Source organism: Palaemon carinicauda, chromosome 17 (assembly GCF_036898095.1).
Source record: "Palaemon carinicauda isolate YSFRI2023 chromosome 17, ASM3689809v2, whole genome shotgun sequence".
Classification (NCBI taxonomy): Eukaryota; Metazoa; Arthropoda; class Malacostraca; order Decapoda; family Palaemonidae; genus Palaemon; species Palaemon carinicauda.
Window position 1 is genome coordinate 116,176,311 of NC_090741.1, and position 7,500 is coordinate 116,183,810.

The window sequence follows — 7,500 nt, forward strand, 5'->3', positions numbered from 1 at the left end:
TCGGGCGGGTCCATATCAATCATCTAACGAAACGTTTTCATTATAACTTATACATTTCTTTGATTGTAGCATCTTCCAAATCATATGATCTTGTGAAAAGTAATGTCTTTAGTTTCTTCTTAAATTCACTTGCTCCCTTTACGTCCTTCATTTCAGTTGGCAGTTCATTATAATGTCTAGGCGCACAGAAGCTAAAAGCCCTTTCACAAAATTTACTATTTGTTCTTGGTTCAGATAGCCTATGTTTGTCACTCATGTATCTTATGGTAACATTTGTTTCTATTTCTAGTTTTTTTCAGGCATTCTTTTAGATATTTTGGTTCATTTTGGTTCAGTATCTTAAACGTTAGTAGGAGTAGCTTGTATTCGATTCTCGTCTTTACCGGCAGCCAGTGTAATTTAATTAGTGCAGGGGTAATTCTATTCCTATTGTGTAGTCCTTTTATTATTCTAGCAGCTCTGTTTTGTACTCTCTGAATTTTCTTTCGCTGATAATTTGGTAAGCCATAGAACAGTGGGTTGCAGTAATCAATTCTTGAAAATATGTGGTGATTAATGAGTATGGCCATAGATTTTTAATTTAAGTATTTACTAATAAATCCTATGTTTCTAATATGATAGTTACAATTTCTTACCATATTATCTATATGTTCATTCATTGTCAGTCTATCATCCACGATTGCTCCAAGATTTCTGACAGATTTATTTAGGTCAATGATCAATTGACATATTTCAGTTCTTTGGAAGCATTCGATTCTTTTTATATCTTTTTAATTTCCAAAAATAATATATTCACTTTTATCTTCATTGAGCTTGAGCTTTTTTGTTAACATCCAAGCTTTAATGTCTTTCATTATTTCATGTATATTTCTTTTAGCTTCATCAACTGATGCTATTGGGAAATAGAATTGTGTATCATCAGGGTATATTTCAAACTTAACTCTGTGAGTTTCAAGTATATTTGCCAGTTCAATCGTGTAAATTTCAAACAGGAGAGGACCTAGTATACTGCCTTGAGGCTCCCCTTTGGTTAGTTTTCTTGTCTCAGATTCAACATTTGATGTTACTACTTTAAACTTTGCGTTTTCTAAAATAACTCACAAACCAGTCATATGCTCGTTCTACGATGCCCACAGCTTTAAGGTCTTCCATCAGGTATGTATGTTCTACAGTATCAAATGGTGCACTTAGATCAAGCATCACAAGAATACAACACTTGCCATTTGTTATGATTTCTGTTATGTAATTTTTAATCGCTAACACTGTTGTTTCTGTGGAGAAATTTTCTCTGTAAGCAGATTGATCATCGGGTATGGCATTAGATTGTTTCAGATGTTTCCAGGTTTGTTCTCGTGTACAGCAGTTTCAATAATTTTCGAAAAATATCACAGATTTGATATTGGCCTATATGAACTTAAATTGTCTATATCATCTTTTCCTTTATAGACAGGCTTTATACATGAACTTTCTCACAATCAGGGAAAACTGCCTATGTTAGACTCATATTTACCATGTTTCGGTAGGTCTCTTGTAGTCTGGTGAAATCTTCTGCATATTTTACAACGTCAATTGGAAATGGGGCATTTCCGCAGTTGTTTTTTTTTTTTTTTTTTACTTTCTTTATTATTCTCATATAATCACTCTGACTTAACTCTTTGAATACCCTTAGCTTACTTACACCTGTTGCGGATATATTCCTTCGTTCTGTTGTGCCGATGCTGCGAAAACTGGAGCAGATTTGATTTATTTTTTCTTCAAAATAATTAATAAAATCATTTGCTAGGCATATAGGATCATTAGTTATGTCAGGCAATACTATTTCTGTCTTTAGACCTAATAGTTTCTTTAGGATCTTATGCATTTTCCGTGGGTCATTTTCATTGCACACTTTTTTATAATAGACCTTTCTCTAAGATAAGGTAATTGTAGTGATTTCTAGCTGATTTGTAATGTTGCCAATTTTCATTATTTTTATTTCTTTTCCATTTATCCTCCATTTTTCTTTTTCTTCTTTTTCTTCATGTAATTCATTATCAAACCAATTCAATTTTTCTTTAACTGATTATTTTTGTTTTTTCCGGGCACATATTATTATAATTAGTTGCAAGTATTGTTTTACTTTTATAAGTATCGCAGTTTACACAGGATTGTCTCTCTACTAGGGTGTGCTTCTCTTCACAGTTACAGACTGGTGTTATCCCTTTTATATCTTCTAGGCTTTGTTCAATAAATTCTATTGGATCAGAGTTGGTTTTAATTTTGTATGTGATATCCTTCTGTATTGCTTTAATTTTTCCAACATCTATTTCAAGACATTAACTTATGCATTGAGGATATAGAGCAGTCAGGTTCAATCTCCACATTTAGTATGATGTTGTTGTTTTTATTTATTATAACTAGATCTAGTATATGATTAGAATGACCTGTTGGTTCATACACTATGTTTTCAGGATCGTGGTTGTCAATCAATTCTCTAAATTCATTGACATATGGGTCTTTTCTGTTATCAAGATGTAGGTTGAAATCACCACATATAACTATGCAATATTCGTCTAATCCTTATTGGACGGAGAGGTATAACAGTTCAATTTTGTTGGGTTCCAGCACTTGTAGGTGTGTCCGGGAATGAGAAGGCAGATTCACTGGCTAAGGAGGCTGCATCCGAGTTGCTGCCAAGAAGGTATCCCATTCCCTGTAATGATTTCTTACCTGACATCAAGAAATTGGTTTGCAATAAATGGCAATAGCAATGGGATAGTCAAGATGGCAATAAAATGAGGGAAGTAACAAATGACATATCTCCTTGGAGGTATAATATGATGCCCCGAAAATGGAGACGTCTCTTTGTCGTCTCCGTATTGGTCACACTCGGTTGACACATGAGTTTCTGCTGAAGGGCCAACACCAACCGTATTGTGACAACTGTTTAGTACCTCTAACAGTAAGGCATTTGTTGACCGAATGCCCCAATTATTACAACTTGCGGAATAGATATTTGTTTGAGGCTCGAGGTGAGGGTGGCAGGTTCATCCTTGCCAAGATTCTTGGAAATGATGAGTCCTACCATGCAAGTGGCATTTTTAGATTTATTTCAGAAGCAAGTCTTCTGAAAAATATTTAACTTTTATGACATTCAATTTTTATGATTTTAACTGAATACTCTTTAATTTTTTATTTTATTTCATTTTTTATTTTTGTATACATAAATTAAATGTTACCGGCGTCAATGACCTTAGATGTCAGGATGCTTGAAAACTTTAAATCATTCATTCATTCCACAAAAAAGAGACCAAATGAAGAACCTGGTAACTACAGACCTATGTTTCTAACTCGAGTGCTTTTATGACAAAAGCAGGGCAATGGACACCATATACCTATACTTTCAAAAAGCTATTGACAAAGTTCCTCATAAAGAATTAATGGCCAAAATTAGAGCAAAAGGAATAATTGACGATCCAGGTGAATGGATTGCAGATTAAAGCTAACAAACAGAAAAACAGAGAGTTGTAATCAATGGAGAAGCTTCAGAGTGGGCAGCTATTACAAGTTAAGCACCCTAAGGATCCGTCCTCTGACCATTGCTATTTCTGATCTACATCAACAACATAGACCAAAAATTAACTCGTAGAATAGCCAAATTTGCCGACGTAACTAAACTAGGCACAAATGCTGCGATTTCAGAAGACGAAGGAGCCTTAAGAGTAGGGAAGCTAAAAAACATAAACCAATAGCTTACATAATGAGACAATGCAAATACAGTAAAAAGGACATTGTATTACAGCTGTATACATAACAAGTAAAACCCCATCTATAATAAGGAGTCCAATATAGATAGACTGGAAGCAGTACAAGCTAAGGCCACCAAACTCTTTCAGAAACTAAGGCAATTGGGATATAGACGGAGATGGAACATTTGAATCTATTTGATTTACAAACTCGACGACTAAGTGGACAAATAATAGAAGCATTAAAAATTCTTAAATTAATAAGAAATATAGATTACAACAATCTGTTCACGCTTAGCACAAATTAGTCGAGAGGTAACGGATACAAAATGGGATGGAAAAGATACAGCATCAATCAATGTGGAAATTTCTTTGCATACAAAATAGCAAATACACAGAATAGACTTCCAGTGGATGTAGTATATATTGACACGATAAACGAGTTCAAGGATAAGTTAGATAAGATCATACGAATTCTCCAAATGCTTAAATTAAAACGTTCTACCAAAGAACAAATGGAATCTCCGCTGATGTACTAAGAAGTCTTTGAGACATCCATAATCCTTGTAAGTTCTCCCAACTCTCAGCGAAAATTATCTAAATGTTCAGTAGAAAATGTGAGGAATTTTGTAATTTCTTATTCAATACACATTTAAGAAGAACCTCCATCGCTCTTTCTTTCTCTCACAATCACTCTTTCTCTCACTGTGGTGATTTTTTTTTCTTTTTTTTTATGTCTCTCAGACATGCACCCACACAGAGATACAGGTATGCATACTTACACACACGATATCAAAAGATTTTTTTTTTTTCCAAAATTATTATGTAGAATATCAGCAATAAATATTTCAAAACTTGAGTAGACACATATTCCTTTGGAGTATCAACAAAGACTAACGCAGATAATTCAAACATATAAATAGATACTCCTAATGTAACTCCTACATAGTCCTATTGTTGTGGAGTGTCAATAAATCTGTATGAATGCTGAGATATAAAAAACTAATAATTAAGGGGAGGGGAATAATGACAATTAAGATATCTATAAGTAATATTAAATTTGGACTTGTACAACTCCCAACGCTTATAATAATGATAATAATGACAATTCAATTAAGTTTTACTCCACCATGAATTACCCTTCCGTGATATAATATTGAGAATCCCATAGAGATGAAGTGATAATTTTAGGGGAATATCCAAGCTATTATCTCATGTTTGCTGTTATCTAAAATATTCATGATTAATTCTGTTTAACTCGTAAATCAATGATGAAATTATACACTGCAGTTTTCACTGTAATATTAATCATAATAAAAATTAGTTCCTTCTCACTATTATATTAGGAATTAATGATATTGACATCTTTCATCATAATGATTATGACAATAAAATGAAATAGAAGTTTCGATGTTAAAACATTTTTTTACCCAACAAAATAGACGAAATCCAATGATGGGACATATTTCTATCTCGGTTTAGGTGACTTATCCTAACTACGTTGATGTAGAGGCCAACTTCGTCTCAATCGCCAGCGTTTGTGATCATCTCTAAACGAGTAGCTTGAAAGCCAACCTATTACTAAATTCTCTCGGATTAAAAAAAAAAAATTTGCATTGCATAATGTTTAAAATCTTGATGGGCCTAAGAATCCTGTCTGGGGTAAGGTTTAAAATTCTTTCTTTTCACAGAGAAAGAAAAGGTTCAGAACAATACCATTATTCGCTCTTGGGTGAAGGAGAAAATGTTACAACAGTCAACTTCTTACTGTGTTGGTTTTTCATTTGAGAATAATTTTCTATTTGATTTTTAGAAAAAATGAACACATAAATTTGTATAAGATTACAGGAAATATTTCAAGACCAATCAAACCTTAAATAAGTGCATAAAAATACATTGGATACAAATGGAACTTTCCACATCTGCTTCTGGAATTAGATACGGATTTGATTCGAGTTTAATCAACCATTGACTGAGTTACCAATTCGAAGACTCTAATTCAATTCTTTCTGTAACGTCGTCTCCTTTTCGACAGATCATATAGGTAGACATATAGACAGACATACATTGGTAATTAGATAGCCATCGTTTATTCACCTTCACTCACCGGAATTTGATCTTAATGTTGAAAGGATAAAGGCCTCTTCAAGGTCTTGACTAACCGTCAAAAGTCCTTCTTTCACGTAATCTTTGTTTTAATCACCAATGATGTTCTCCCTTCCGTTCGTCGAGAGCACTGGAGAAGACTTATTTCTTAGAGAGAGAGAGAGAGAGAGAGAGAGAGAGAGAGAGAGAGAGAGAGAGAGAGAGAGAGAGAGAGAGAGAGAGAGACCGTGCAATAGGCTCAAATTATTGAATTACATTTCAGCCAGACACTTCATGGACGACAATGACGAATCACATAAAATAAGAATCTTCAAAAGAACATGAAAAGACCTGGACAATCTTTCTTACATTTCAAATCGATACTCAACAACTTTGAGACTACTTGACCATTTTAAGGAAGTTGTGGAAAACTAGCTTAGGACTTAAGCTACTAGAAAGTTACTTTTTTCTTACAAGTTCCATTATAAGATAGAAGTAGTTACTAAGCCGCCCACTCAGGTTGGGAAGCAAACTCAAATATATACAGTTTATATATATATATATATATATATATATATATATATATATATATATATATAAATATATATATATATATATATATATATATATATATATATATATATATATATATTTATATATATATATATATATATATATATATATGTATGTATGTATGTATGTAAATATATATATATATATATATATATATACATATATATATATGTGTGTGTGTATATATATATATATATATATATATATATATATATATATATATATATATATATATATACATATATATATATATATATATATATATATATATATATATATATATATGTGTGTGTGTGTGTATATATATATATATATATATATATATATATATATATATATATATATACATATATATATATATATATATATATATATATATATATATATTAATATATATATATATATATATATATATATATATATATATATATATATATATATATATATATATATATATATATATATATTTCTCAAAAAGGACAGGGAAATAGGTAGTTCTATATATCCATTTATTAAAAATCCCGACGTTTCGTGATCGTCATTATCACATATTCCAGGGCTGCAAATAGGAAGTAAAAATATAACATTAAGAAACAGTAATATACAAATATATATATATATATACAAAGTGAAAATTGGAAAAAAAAAATAAAAAATTCAAGTAAAAATATTCATAAAACAGAAGTGGAACCAACCTCGCATTAGCGCAAATAGAAACTGAATGTCATTAGCAACTACAGAACAAAACAAAGAAACCTATGACAAGTACAATCGAATGGAGGAGGCTTGGGTGGTCAACGATGGAACCAGTCTTTTAATGAAAATTGACTCCAGAATCGGCAAGTCGTGGGAATTAGATACTTGCCCTATAATGCCAAAATCATTATTTTCAATATTTATTTTGCATATTTTAGTATGATTGCGAATATTTGAATGTTCTGGGTTGGATATTCTGCAACCTGTTCGAAAACTAACACCTCTATGAGAATCAATTCTGACCTTCAACAACCTCTTGGTAGATCCTACGTAGGTCCCAGAGTTACACTTTGGGCAAATATATTGATAAACTACACCAGAGGACATCAAAGGGCTCAATCGATCCTTAAAATGAAAAATA